Here is a 15,467-nt window from a genome sequence, read left to right on the forward strand (position 1 = left end):
TCTTTCCTTTAAGGGAAAGGAACTTGAACAAAACAATGCTTGTGGTGGTGACTGCTTGTTAAGGGTGATTACTATTTTATGTTAATTTACATGTTAAAATGAGCAGACACAGAATTGCTAAATTCACCATCTTGTTATTTCCCAAGTCTGGTCCTTTTAAGTATATTTGTTGCTTAAACAAAGATGTAGCTGAACAGAGTAGAAGTGTCCAAATGGAGAGTTTTTTATGCGTGGGTATATATAGAATTTAAAGTTTTTATTTCCATCAGCAAGAGTCCTTATAGAGTACTTGGAAATTATAGAAAAGTGGGAAGAAGAAACCCAGAGATAACTAGCATTAACACTGTGAACTCATGTCTGGTCATTTAGCCGACATGCTCTTTCTCTTAAGATGGGAACAGCTTCACTGTTACAGTCTAGGACTTTTGTTCCTCAAAAGTGTGGTCCACAGATGAGCAGCACAGACATCTCCTGGGAGCTTGTTAGAAATACAGGATCTTGGTTGGCCTCTTGTTTGCATCCTTTACCCACCCCCCACCCCCACTGTTAGAAATACAGAACCTTGGTTAGCCTCTCGTTTGCATCCTTTACCCACCCCCCACCCCCATTGTTAGAAATACAGAACCTTGGTTAGCCTCTTGTTTGCATCCTTTACCCACCCCCCACCCCCATTGTTAGAAATACAGAACCTTGGTTAGCCTCTCGTTTGCATCCTTTACCCACCCCCCACCCCCAAAAAAGAAGTAAAGAATTTCAGACTGTACCACGATATACTCTGTGCTTGCTGAGTCGCTTCAGTCGTGACCAGCTCCCTGTTGGTCTACACGGACTGTAGCCCGCCAGGCTCCTCTGTCCATGGGATTCTCCAGGCAAGAATACAGGACTGGGCTGCCGTGCCCTCCTCCTGGGGATCTTCCCAACCTAGGGATCAAACCTCCATCTAACTTAGGTCTCCTGCATTGGCAGGCGGGTTCTTTACCGCTGGTGCCGCCTGGGAAGCCCTATGACATACTGAATTGTAATTTGTATTGAGTGATACTTTGTATATGTTAAAATTCAGAAGCACTTCTGCAGAACGCAGTATACCCAGGACAGCAGATGAAGTGAGTAGGACCCAAGGACCAAGACTGTTTATCTCCATTTTCCCACTGTCACTCTTTCTTAAAATAATTTCCTCAGTATGTGATAATGATAAAAGTGGAGATCAGTTTTCTGGCAAGGCGTAGCAGCCTTGATAAGGAACCCAGCTGTCTCATACATAGACATTTCTTCGGGTGAACATGCATTAAATGCCTACTGTGTTCCAGGGCACACATGTGGCTCCCACAAACCCCGCAGTTAGGGCGTGCCTACACTGCAGGAGAAGCCTTCAGAGGGCGAGGGGGAAGGGCACAGGAGGAGTCAGGAAGTCAGGAAGAAAAATGGTTTCTGAGCTGAGTCTTGAAATATAATTCTGTGAACATGAGTTATGAGGGTTGCTAGACTCTGGAGAGAGCACAGAGCCAGATAAAATGATCCCCTTCTTCAAGGAGTCTGCGCTTGATTTAAGGACAGGGGACAGTGTTTAAAATGATAAATAAAATCTGAAGCACTTTGGTATTAGGGTAGATCAACTTTGTGACCTCAGACAAGCTATTTCGCCTGACTATCCATTCCGTAAATAGCAAAATAATAAAGTACTTCACAGAATTACAGTGTTGTTTTTTTCTTTTTTCTTTTTTTAAATGAGGTGACATAATAAAGCTCTTACTTACAGTGAGTGTAGAATCGGTTCTGTGTGGCAACAATATTGTAAAAGTGCCAAGTAAGTGCCATAGATAAAAATACTGAGGAGAAACAGAGAAAAGAGAGGCTGTTTCTGCCTGGACCTCGAGAGGCCTTGTGGCTAATATGGACCTGAGTATGTGAATGAGGAAGACGGGGCAGGTGGGAACTGAAGTAAAAGATGAAACTGCGCTTCTGAGACTGGATGGACCAGAAAGTGGAGAATGAAATGGCAACCCACTCCGGTACTCTGGCCTGGGAAGTCCCATGGACAGAGGAGCCTGGTAGGCTACAGCCCTTGGGGTCGCAGAGAGCGGGACACGACTGCGTGACTCAACAACCACAGACTAAGAAGAAAGGTGATGGAGACGCGGGGTCAGGCTCGGTGGTGGAGAGCTCTGCGTCCAGCACTTTCAGTTTGAGGCGGTGCTGAAAGTGGCAAGCCTGGGGTGCTAGTTCGCTCAATGGATGGTATTCAGATGCACGCCCCTCCATTCTAGGCTTGGCCAGGGCTGAGCATGAAGTGAAACGCTCAGCTTCCCTGGTTCGGTGTTCAGTTTCCATCTTGCAGTGGGACTCTTTCTCACTCATCAGAAAGGTTCACATCTACCCGGGGTCATCAGGATGGAAAACAAGGCATCATTTCTTAAACCTTGGAACTTAACCTCTTCTTCAAAAGAAGAGGTGTGGAAAAGAACTGAACTGTGCCTAATTTTTATCTGTTGTCATCCTCTGCCTTAGGTTTCTTTTCTTTCTAAATCTTCTTCCTTCTACCTAATGACTATTAACCGCTACAGAAGAAAACTGAATTGGAGAAAGTTTGGGTTTTTTTGGCATAGACTAAATGCTGTAGGAGAAGGCAATGGCACACCACTCCAGTACTCTTGCTTGGAAAATCCCATGGATGGAGGAGCCTGGTGGGCTGCAGTCCATGGGGTCGCAAAGACTTGGACACGACTGAGCAACTTAACTTTCACTTTTCACTTTCATGCATTGGAGAAGGAAATGGCAACCCACTCCAGCGTTCTTGCCTGAAGAATCCCAGGGACGGGGGAGCCTGGTGGGCTGCCGTCTATGGGGTCACACGGAGTCGGACACAACTGAAGTGACTCAGCAGCAGCAGTAGCAAATGCTGTAATTTTTGTGTTACAAGAATTAATCTTTTTGTGTCAGTTTCAACCATAAGCTCCTATATTATCTCTTTATATGGAGTAGACCTAACCTATAAGTAACCATAGTTCCTGGCTTTTATAGGTTATAGCCTGCCATATAAAATGCTTACATTTTGCCAAGTTTGTTTTCTGTTTCTTTCTGTCTCTGAATACTTATACTTTAAAAATACTTTCACTGAACCATTTGAATTAATTATCGAGGTCATGCGTGACCCTTTACCTCAATTACTTTCACATGTTATTTCACAAGCACAAGTGTATTCTCCCACACAGCCCATAATACTGATTCAGATTTCCCCAATTATTCCAGTAATGTCTTTTTTTTTTTTCCAGTAATGTCTTTTATAACCCTTCTCCTCATCCACAGTTCACCAACAATCAGTCATTGCATTTTGTCTCTTTTCCTTTCATCCAGAACAATCACCCTGTTTTCATTTATTTTTGTTATTCGTGGCACTGATATCTTGGAAAATTCCAAGATAATTTTCTTATAGAAAGTACCACAGTCTGGACCATAAAAGTATCACAATTTATGCTAAGATACAGATTAAGCATTTTGACAGACACATTACATAGTGGAGATGTGATGTTCAGTTACCCTATAAGTGCTTACACCAGCCATCACTTGGGTAAGGTGGTCTGCCAGAGCTCTCCATTATAAGGATACCTTTTCCCCTAGGTAAGTGATACGTAATCCAAAGGGTGAGACTGTGTGAGTATCCTGTTCCACAGCAACCCTTCCCCTAATGGTCTTGGTGTCTGTTAATGAGCCTTGACTGAATCAATTATTGCCTCAGTGGTTGCAAAGTGGGATTTTCTGTTTCTGCTGTCCCTTTGGTGTTTGTTAGCTGGCTGTCTTTGTAAAGAGCATTCCAGTATCCCTCTTTGCATGAAGATCCGTGGATTTACGGTTCCTTTTTTTAAATTGAACGTGTTACCGTTTATCCATATCATTCTTTTCCTTGTTCAGACTGTACCACATGTGGCTAGTGGGAGCCCCTTCAAGGCAGCTCCTTTGTCCATGTCATGTGTGCGTTAATATTTGAGCACTTCTTGCTTTCTGGCATAGTGAGATGTTCTAGGCTTGTATTGCACTTTCCTTGCCCTCCAGGCCTGGATTCAACTATTTCTCCAGTGAGTTACAGTATTGAGAAAGACAGGATCTGGGTATTCAAGCTTTTCTCTAAAAATGCATAAAATCCAGAGAAAGTTAAAATTCATGAGTCATTTGTTTAAAGTCTCTCAATCCCCAGCTTTGCTGAGATATTCACATGGAGTCAGCCGGAGTCTAGAAGTTGGAGGAGAAGAACCAGTGAAAGGAAGAGGCCATGGAAATTGAAGGTCACTGGGCTTTGGACCAGAGGTGGCTCAGTGATGCAAAAGGGGGAGTGAGATAGTGCCAAGACCAATTTAGATTATGTTGGAATTCTGCCCAGGGAGTGACTGGAGAGCCTGAGAAAATAATTTCTGCTTATTTTCCAGGTAGACTCTGAAAATTGGTTGCCCTTTTTTATATCCAGTAATGCTGAGAGACTGTATCCCCATGAGCTACACGTATGCTAATTCTTAGAGCAGTTTAAGAAATATGGTTTCCATACTGAGAATCCCTTAGTGTGAGGTGCGTATAGGTAAATGTATATTTCAGCATGTCTTCTTGTAAAAATTAAAACTCATAGTTTTTATTTTCAACACTCCTAATTGAAAGCAATATTTGAATTTACTTGTTGATTATAATATTTGGTTGCAAATTATTAAAGCTGCATATGTGCAGCATTTTAGGCAGCAACTTATAAAACAAAGAAGCCAAAAATTTTTAAGTTATTTTCTAAAGTAATCAACATGCTTTTGATAAAATGAAGCCTTTGCTCTTGAATTTGAACCGACTGATTTTTCTAGAACTCAGTATCACCTCCATGATCTCTCTTTGTAGAGAGTGTAATTAAAATGTTCAATTTGCCTTTTCTATTCTATGAAACAAAACAAAACATGAAGCCAGTAGTTAATTGTTTCCATGCGATGGGGAACTTTCAAAAATGCTTAAAAATACAAAAGCGAATTTGAAGCAGAAGGGTTTTGTTTTTGTTTGTTTTTCATTGAAGTCAGCATTTCTGGAAGTTAAAAAAAAAGAACAGAGACTAGTACATCTATGTACAACAGGACTATGGTTCTTATTCAGATGTATACATTACATGTTACAGATGCTTTGTAATTTTGTGAAACAGCACCCCTCCCGCCCCTGATTTTTATCGCTCAGTGCATTCTTGAGGATGGAGAGTGGTGACTAAAGCAATTGCTCTACACCAAATAGTTCCTTGGTATTTGATAAGCTAGTCAGGTCACACTGATAATGAAAAGGGGCGCATGGTTTAAATGTGCTGCTGGCGGGCATAAGGAAGTGAACTCAAGTGTGTGGTGGCCAGATTGTCCCACGTTAGCCCTTGACTCCTGAGTACTTTGCCCATTCAGGTCTTACGGGATTTCAGTGCACGGGATTAAACTAAGCGGACTGATGACTAAGGAATCACCATTTCTGGCAAATGAGTTATTTTCAAAGCCCAGTTTTATGGTTATCGGGGAAATTGTAATATAACAGTTCTTTTGGAGGTCATAAAGATCTTTTCTTTTCTTTTCTTACTTCTCTTTTCTTACTTTCTGTTGAAAGCTCCCCGTGGTGAGGCATTCATCCCCATAACCAAAGCCATTGCTTCTTGTATTTCTTTAATCTTGATCTTGTTTGAAAGGAGTTATATCCAGAGCACAGTTTCTTCATTCATCACTAAATTTCTTTCAGACATTAAAACAGCTTATATGTAATTATATAATTAAAAATCTTCCTTAATCTGGATTTTACTAAATCCATAACTCTTCTAGCCAGTAAAAGGAAATTATATTTTGGCTTTTATAACTGATCTACATACTTTGAACATCTCTTTTGGGACTGTATTTGCCTTTGGATTATGAGATGGAAAATACTTTCTGTGACTGTTGATGCTTGTGGAGGTAGCATCTGGTGTCCTTGTTCTTGGGCTGGTGTTCATTTTACTGGCTGGATTCACATTCGAAATTAAAGTGGGATAAAAAGAGTTTTTTCCCACCAGATGCCTTCGTCCTATTTTTATATAGCATATTGTTCTTTCTAACTGTAAAAGTAGACTTGATTATGTGGAAAATTTGGATACCACAGGAAAATGCAAAGAAAGTAAAAATTATTCTACTCTATTTTTGTTATCTTTAATTAGCAACTATTCAAATATTGACTTGTTTTCATTAGAGTCTTTTTTTCTAGATATAAATACTTTAAAAAAATTGGGATCACATTGAACGTATCATCCATCCTATAGCCAGCACTCCCCAGTGAACACTGCTTAGAAACATTTTCTCATTTTGTTAAGTATCTTACAGATTTAAAAAAACTGTTTATCCATTGCCAAACATTTGTTTTAAAATTGTTTAATATGTTATTGTAATGGAAAACTTTTTGTACATATCTTTGTGTACATCTTGGACTTTTTTAAAGGATAAATTCAATCTTTTAAAGATTTATTGGTTTCAAGGAATGACAAGTAATTCAGTTTGTCCTCTCTAGCAATTCCGGATAACTCCTCCTCTGCGAGAATCTGTCTTTATAACACCATCATGTTGGTCTCTCAGAATGGTACAGTAACGCCCTATTTATTAATAAGACCATCAGGGAACTTCTAATAAATAAATTTTTCACGTAACTGAAGCACCCTTAAAAGTGTTCACACTAGGTTACTGTTACTGTTACTCACTGAAATGTGAGTGAGATTCTTTCTAAAATTGTATGACATATATTGCTATTGTCTTTAACATAATGAAAATATATGAAAATCATAATTTAACTCCTCTGATTTAAATCACAAGCATCCTTATAAACAGTGGTTATTATACAGTCAGTTCTGCTAAAGTGCAATGCATGTGTTTCTAAAAACCGCCATGCTACGCAGAATCATAACACGCTGCCTCGCCGCCCCGCCCCACCCTCCCCCTACCAGTGCTCAAGGGAAAAGTGGGATTAGGGACATACACTCCAAAACCTTTGTTGGTTAAAGGTTAAAAAAAAAAGAATGGGAACTGGATAAAAATTGGAGCACAATTTTACCCATATTTGTTGGGTTAAGAAATAAATAGATAAAGAGCACAGTACAGCACTTTACCTTGAGCAAACCCTGACATCTCCTGTGGACGGAGGCCCTGGGAGGGTTACGGCTTGTGAGCCGCTGTGAGGTGGTGGCAGGGTGGGTGATCTGAAATCAGAAGCAAAGTCGGGACAGCCGGCGTGGAGGACCGTGGCTTGGCACCCTCGCGGGGAGCTGCGGTCACTGGCAGGTGTTTGAGGTGTGGCTTGGTGCATTCTTTGCAACCTTGGGCAGCTGGGTTCCGCCCCGTGCAGCCTCCTGCTGTTGCCGTGTGTTTCCTGCAGTGTGAAATCATGCCTAAACAAATGAGAACGTCGAGTTATGCTCAAGTTGTTCCCTGTGATATCAAACACGAGAGTTAGAGGAGAACTGAGTGTGCCGTGTGGTACTTCACTGATGTCTCAGGGATGTTCCTGTAAAAACAGAAAAACCTGGCTCGGGAGTCCACACTGCGTCATGTAACACTCTAAACTGTGACCGGGGCCGTAATCGCAAGTGATGCCCGTTGATGCCTGTGGGTCTCTGACTGCCTGTGGTGACAGCACCTCCTGCCTCCTCCTCATGGACGTGTTTCTCAGTCCCCTACAACGTTTAAACAAGTTTATCACGCTTCTTAAAATAACGTCTTGTGTGCAGCCTGGTCAGTGCGGGAGAGCCTGACAGGTTTTGACTTCAGATTGTGATTTACCTGTGGCGTCTGTGATACCTACTGAAACTCGTTTATCTTATGAATGAGTTACTACCTATGTATTCATGTGCAAGATTGTGGGAGGAAGTAACTGATGTTTTAAGTGAGATCATCATCACACAGAATTTTCAGATTTTCTGTTTCATTAGAAAAAAGTTAACAAGACTCTTCTCATTCCCACCTGCAAAAGTGAAGTGTGCTTAAGTGGGCACATCTGACTGGCATTTATAAGTTGTTGATGAATTTCTGAAGTTGTTACTGTTCATGTCTATTTACAACCTGCTTCTGTGTTTGTGAGATGAGCTCATCTTTGGAAGGTGGGGCAGGCAAGTGTGATTTCAGAAGACCTTCCCTCCCAAGTCGAAGTATAATTAGAAGTCCAGATCCTCCCTCAGTCGCTTTTTATGACTCCCCGAGAAGGACATTTTTACCGTGAATGGTTGCCAAGAGCCTTGCTGGTTCCCGCTTCAGTAGCTTTAATAAGGCGACAAGTCAAAACACCACCTAGATTTAGCAAGTCTTGTTAGTACTGTTCTGAAAGAAAAGCAGATAACACAGTTCATCATTTAGATATTCCAGTGAAATCTGTATTTTAATTATGCATAGAGACTCTGAATAGCTATGTGGTATTTTGATTTTTAATTTGTAATCTGACTTCGTTAACTTTTTGTCTCTACACAATTTCTAGATATATTGGGGCTGCCTGACCTCCCTGAGTCATTGCTAGCAATTAACAGGACTTTGTGGGAAAAGGGAACTTGCCTTCTGAGCTTCGCACCAAAGACCTGGGAAAAGTAAGTGTTTTTCTAACTTGCTTTTTAAAAAATTCCGTTACATTTCTCTCAGAAAGTTAACAATGTGTCTGTCACTTTTCTGCTTCCTTTCTTTCCTGGCTTTATAAATTTTTATATGTGCTTATGGGCTTGAAACATGGAAAGGGACTCAGGAACCTTTAAAAAAAAAACAAAAACCTTCCAAGATATTGGGCTGACTTTCTGCATTGTGTCATTTCTTTGGGATTTCACAGTCTGAGTCCTCAAGGTTGTGATAAAATCTTTTACCAGGTGTTCAGAAGATAAATTCTGAAGGTAAGAGTGTAATATGGTATGATAGAAAAGCAAGTCCAGTTTTCTGAGCTTCAGGTATTTTAGACTTTTAAATAAGCTCTTTGGTTCTGAATTCTTTAGGATTAGAATGAAATCCATCTGGTTCTTTTCTTGTCTGGAAAGGAAAATAAAGTTTAAATTCACTTGTTCAGTAAGTCCCTCATGTAGCTTGGCTTTGGAAGAATTGATGCACCTGTCAGTTTTATTATTTTACAACTTAGAGAAACTTGAAGATAGTTTGAGACACTTTTAGGAATGCCCTGACTGAAAAACTTATTTAGTGCCATAAAGTTCAGTTTTATTCCCTGATCTTTTTGAAAAGAAAGGTAAAATGGGCCCTAAGAATAATAAAATGAGTCTGCTTTCTTGTAGATATTACTTGGAAATATGAGTGGCCCCTAAGAATGTGAACAAAATAGCACACACACTCAGGCTCATTCACGTGTGCTCACCCACACCTCCTTTCTGGTGTGTTCCAAAAACAATATCATTGACAATAGGAACTGTTTGCTCCGTAAATCACTAGATAGTTTTCTAAACTTTGTATTTTTTGTGTATTGTAACTCCTTTACATTTCTGACAGTACAAATGAGATAGTTGAAACATTCCTAAAACAAAACAAGATAAAAGAACTTTAGAAGGTTCATAGAAGCATTAAACAGTAAGATCAGATCTTATTATTATGTTGTTTGTCATGTAGATTTATTTATAACTAAATTGTTTGTTATATGGAAATAATTACAGTAAGGTAAGTTATGACTCTCTTGAAGTTAAGTAAGACAGTCATACTGAAAAAATATTATACACACCACAGAATATACACACACCACGAAAACACTTTCTGAGAGGTATGAAGTCTGCTAAAATATAAATTCATTGAAAGCAAAGACTTTGAAAATTTTCTCCAAAAACACTCTTCTGTTTATAGTGAAATATTGGCAGTAGTGATATACTGTGGTATTTTTTTAAAATTTCAGTGGAATTTTTAAAAAAGAATAGCAATATGTTTATTAATAGTTGAGTTTTTTAGTTTGTATTCACGTATTGACCTTAAAATAATGGAAATCCTATGTGGTCTAGTTGTTATTCCATCCTGGAAGGATATTTGAAAGAGGATTATGTTGCAAGTCACCAATCTGTTCACAGAAGTGGAACGAAAAGAGCAAAAGATTAATTCTCTGGGCTTTAGGATCTCAATATTTGCAGTGGTGTTTGGATTGGAAATATAACAACCCCAGAAAGTGAGCTACTTAGACTGCATTTCAAATGATTTAGCATTTCTTTAAAATTTTACATAGTCCCTGGTGAAATATTTTCCTTCTGTTACACCAGAATGTTCCCTTTGTGACATTGCTGTAAAAGTTACTTTTCCGTTTTGTAGAAGCAAGGCATTGGTAGGACCTTCGATCACCGCAATAAACTCAAGACAGTCCCTGTGTTAGCAGAGGGACCACGGCAGGAGAATCCCTGCTTACTGAAACGGATGCCATAGGCGAGAATGTGTATGCACAAAGGATGTTCACAGGTGACTCTGAAGTGTAAAGAGAAGGTGACTATAATGTGGGTGCTACACATAGGTCTAGTGGTGAAGGACTAGCTGTGTGGAGGTAAACAGCGGAGAAGGCAGGGCAGGGGAAGGTAGAGGCAGGTCCCTTCTGAAATGCACAGCCGTCACAGGTGGATGTCTCTGATGGCGCTTTGGAAGCCGTGCATGCGTGCCAAGTTGCTTCAGTTGTGTCCAAGTCTGTGCGACTCTGTGAACTGCAACCTGCCAGGCCTCTGTCCGTGGGATTCTTCAGGCAGGCATACTGGTATGGGTGAATACCCTCCCGGGGATCTTCCCAACCCGGGGGTCAAACCCGCGTCTCTTAAATCTCTGCATCGGTAGGCAGGTTCTTTGCCACCAGCACCACCTGGGAAGCCCTTATCAGAGATACGTAAATGAATTAGTGACTTACCTTGGGGGGTAAATGCACAGTTTTAGGGGGAGTTCAGAACCCTGAACAGCCGCCCTGCTTCCTTTGAACTCCCACTTGTCCTGGAGTTTTTTTTTTTCCTAATCACAAACATGTTTTCAAAGTCTTCCTTGTTTCAAGTATTAAATTATTTGAAGTAGGTTTCTGAAAACTTGAGTCTATGACAAGATGAGATGCACTTTTGAAAAAAGAAGTAGAAAGTAGCTTCTATTTTATTTTCGTGTTTAATATATATGTGTGTTTATTTTTATGTTAATACTGCCAGTGTAGAATATGCTATGAATTATTTGGTACCTTTTCTTTTTCACTTAATAAATCATGAATTCCCATGCTAATAAATGTTTGTCTACAATATCATTTTTAGTGAAAGAGAAACAAGTGGATCTTAGCCTTTTGTTTAATTTGAGGTGATCCTGGCTTTCAGTTAGAAGGGAGTATAAATATGTGAAGTATATGGTGAGAGTTTTTCATCTGCAAACAAGTAATAGACTAGAATTCGCCTTCTACAATCTCTAGGGTGTTTACTATAACCAGACATGTTCTGAGTAGGAGGCTTGTGGGACTAAATATGAGTTCAGAGTGGTAAATGTCCCTGTTTGACAGGCCCTGTGTATAAAGCTTTGCGTCTTCTTGGTCCCTTTGTTATGTTACAGGAGCATGGTGACATGTTCCTCCTGCTTAGCTGTCTTCATCCATATTTCTGTGCCTAAGGAAGGATTCTACCTCACTCCCAAGAAGCTCTAAATATCTCAGAAGAGGTGATGGGTACAGAAGGAACATTTCGTAGACTTTGGGATATAATTTATTGGAACAGATTGAAATTCACATTAGTTGGAGATGCAAAATGTATTACAGATCTTTGTCCGCCTTCTCAGTTTTAGGTTCATTTATTAAACCAATATTCTTTGCACGACCACCTTGGGCCAGGCACCGTGTTCAGAGCTCATTGTTCAGAGATGAATGAGATGCGCTCTTGCTTTCAAAGAACTTAATTTGAGTTTCAAATTCAGATTCAAATTACATTTATTCAATGTGTACTATGTGACGAACAGTGAGCTGGATATTCTTAAATGAGGTGTTTGACCACTAACATCAGTAATGATATTCATTGATCCATCTCTTCCAAAATAAATCATGAGTAGAATTTTCTCATCTTTAAGTTTTTTTATTATTTTTTCCTGAACTTTTGGTATCCGCTACTACTTGTTAAGTTAAATTAGCAAATGGGAAAATAAGTTAGTAAACAAGAAGCATTTAATTGATCAATTTAGAACAGTGATTTAAAAAACATGTGTGTATATGTATCTATACACATATGTGCATGTGGGCGCACACACACATAAAATTTGGGAACCAGTATGCATATAATATGGGGCTTCCTTCATGGCTCAGTGGTAAAGAATCTGCCTCCCAATTCCGGAGACGTGAGTTCGATCCCTGGGTTGGGAAGATGCTCTGGAGAAGGAAATGGCTACCTACTCCAGTGTTCTTGCCTGAAGAACTCCATGGACAAAGGAGTCTAGTGGGCTCTAGTCCATGGGGTTGCAAAGAGTTGTCAACTAAACATCACCAACAAAACAACAATGCGTATAAGGTGGTTGTCATTTCTCCTAGTAGGATAGTTCTTAGTTCACGTGGTACAATTAAATATACTAAGAATTCTGATCTGCCCTTAGACTGGTTCCACTGTCTGAATAAGTATGGAAATCAAAGGATTGAGTCACTGGATTGTCCCAGGAATTCTTGGGGTAGAGATCATTGAAACTCAGGGGAAAGGAACTTGCCGACATTCACACAGCTAAAAACTGTTTGAGTTAGGATTCTAACTGTAATCTGTCTAACTTCAAATCCCAGGCAGTGCCCATCCGACTCCGGAGAGCTGGTAGAGAAGATAGACTCACAAACGTCACGAGCCCGTGGAGGAGGGGCAGTCATTCCCCGAGGAATAGGGGATTTACATGGCCTTCGGCATGTTCCCTATTTTCTCAAAGTCCATTGTGCCGCTTTTAAAGGAGACTGGTTAGTAGGGTCTAGCAGGACCTTGGACCAGAGCAGTTAACTGGTAAGAAGAAATAATAGGTTTGGGACTGAAAGCCAGTGCTAGCAGTTAACCCTGGGAGTGTGCTGGGAACTGTATTAAGAATTTTACATATTTTATCTTATTTACTCTTACATCAGTTCTGAGAGGTAGATGTTATTGCCCTATTATAAGGATTTTGAAACTGAGGCTCCGTGAGGTTAAATAACTTGTCTAATGTCACATTAGACATTAGACAAGTTAGTTTCCCTTGTGGCTGAGCTGGTAAAGAATCTGCCTGCAATGTGGGAGACCTGGGTTTGATACCTGAGTTGGGAAGATCCCCCGGAGAAGGGAAAGTATTCTCCAGTATTCTGGCCTGGAGAATTCCATGGACTGTATAGTCCATGGGATTGCAAAGAGTCGGACATGACTGAGCAACTTTCACTTCACTCACAGTGTCACATAGCTGGGGAGTGGAGTGGTCAAGACTTAAGCCCAATTCTCTATGACTCTCACATTTATGGTTTTAACTACCTTGCTATTCTTAGAAGTAATCTTTTCTTTGTGTCAAAACTCCCTTAATACCCTATTTGAATCTCTCTGATGATATGTTCTGATTCTTTTATAGTTTTTAACTTGGGTATAGTTACTTACATAATGTTTAATAAACTGGAGTCTTGAGGGGGACTTGCCAGGTGGCACAGGGGTAAACAATCTGCCTACCAAGCAGGACGTGTAGGTTTGATCCCTGGGTCGGGAAGATCCCCTGGAGGAGTAAATGGCAACCCGCCCTATTATTCTTGCCTGGAAGATTCCATGGTCAGAAGAGCCTGGTGGGCTACAGTCCATGGGGTCGCAAAGAGTCGGACACCACAGAGCTCTGAGAGTGTGTGTATGCACGTGCATGTGTACACACTCACACACAATCACTCATACACTCATACACACTCACACACACACACACACTCACACACACTCACACACACACTCACACACACACTCAAACACTCACTCATACACTCACACACACACACAGGTCTTGAGCACTGGGATCCAGTCCCATTCACGTTTTTTGTATGTTTTTCATAACTCTTTGCTCAGTAAATTTTGCAATGGTAAAGTAAATAATCTCAAGATATTTTGTCTCCTAAAATTCAATATTTTAAAATTATATATGTAAAGCTTCTGTCGCAGTTATGTCAAGTGTAACTTTAAAGGGGGGAGGTCATTGGATTTTAGTGTAATATTTATTTATCTACCTACTTATTTAGTAGTTTGATATCTAGATTGATCTCGAAAGTTTCAGGAAATTCCTGATTGCCATTTTGTCTGAAAATTAATTTATGACTTGCTGTCCAAAACTGGACTAAGTTTGGAAGCTGAGACTAAAACACACTTCTATGCCTTTTGGAGACTGTAAAGCTGTCTTGCTGCTCCTCTGCTATGGTAGGTATGAAACTGTCTTAAATAATATTTTTGAGTCCATAAAAAAATACTACTGTTTCATTCATGTAGGTGAGGACCTCAGTTTCTAAAAATAAGTGGAGCCCTTGTGTTGACGGGCACTACTGTTGAGTGACTGGTCTAATGTCACAGAGCTGGGGAGTGGCTGGACTCAGATTCGGCAACACACAGTAGTACTTTTCTGGTTCAGGGCAGATTATAGGAGATCCTTGGAGTCAGGCACCCTAGTTTCTTGACTTACGAACTCTGTGATTCACAGCAAGAAAACATCTGTAACATGAGAATGGATAAGAAACCAGGTTATGATAGTAGATTCGTGTACCTGGTTCATTGAGTATATGGGGAAAAAATACCTGTATTCAGATGGGAGCCACTTTTGCTCAGATATTCTTGAAAGGCCAGAATTGTGAACTTGTAAGACAGAACGTGATGGTTCTGTATTAGAGCACATGTTTATCCTACGATGACCCTTGGCTGTTTTTAAGCCAGCGTTCACCTTCTCTTGTAACTATTGTGTTTACTTCTGTGTGCTCCAAGGAGGTAGTTTAGACTGCTTCATGTTCTGTATGCTGGAGAGAGTAGGAAAGAAAACATTTTCCAAAGAAAATGGAAAATGTTATGTGAGATCAACATTGCCACTGGGATTTGAAAAGCTCTGGGGTTTCTTTCATCTTCCAAGTGAGTAGCACAAGTGAGCAGTGAGGGAGGAAAGCAAACCCTGGGGAATGTTCGTAGCTTCTCTGCCTCGGTTACTGGAAAAGAGGAAGGTGAGGGCTCGTAAATAGCTCTCCTGGCAGGCCCAGGTGTCTGAGAGCACAGGCAGCCATTCCCCTGGCTGCTGCTCAGCCTGGCGGGAAGGAGGCCGCAGGAGAATGGGTCTCAGGGCCTGGCTCTACAACAGAGACAAATGTGTCCTGGCCATCGCAGGCATGCATTTCATAAATTTCAGCTTGCACAGAGATCTGTGAGGTTATTCCCTCTTGAGGTTTAGTGTCTTAGATTGCTAGAAGAGCGAGCACATTGGATGAAAATGCTCCTTAGTCTCAGTCTGATTCTTGCACTTCTTGACTGCTAAGTTCTGCACTTCGAAGGAAGGGCAGACTTGGCCGGTACATTC

General features: G+C 40.6%; 1 protein-coding gene across 11 annotated transcripts in view; it reads left to right on the forward strand.

Moving 5' to 3' along the window:
* APBB2 (amyloid beta precursor protein binding family B member 2) overlaps positions 1-15,467 on the forward strand; it is a 405,670-nt gene that overhangs the window by 146,776 nt on the left and 243,427 nt on the right. For all 11 annotated transcript variants that reach the window (XM_070451963.1, XM_070451967.1, XM_070451970.1 and 8 more), the window contains one exon: positions 8,473-8,578. The gene's annotated coding sequence lies outside the window, so the exon portion shown is untranslated. The remainder of the gene's footprint in view (positions 1-8,472; positions 8,579-15,467) is intronic.

The sequence above is a fragment of the Odocoileus virginianus genome, chromosome 21 (assembly GCF_023699985.2).
Source record: "Odocoileus virginianus isolate 20LAN1187 ecotype Illinois chromosome 21, Ovbor_1.2, whole genome shotgun sequence".
NCBI classification, from domain to species: domain Eukaryota; kingdom Metazoa; phylum Chordata; class Mammalia; order Artiodactyla; family Cervidae; genus Odocoileus; species Odocoileus virginianus.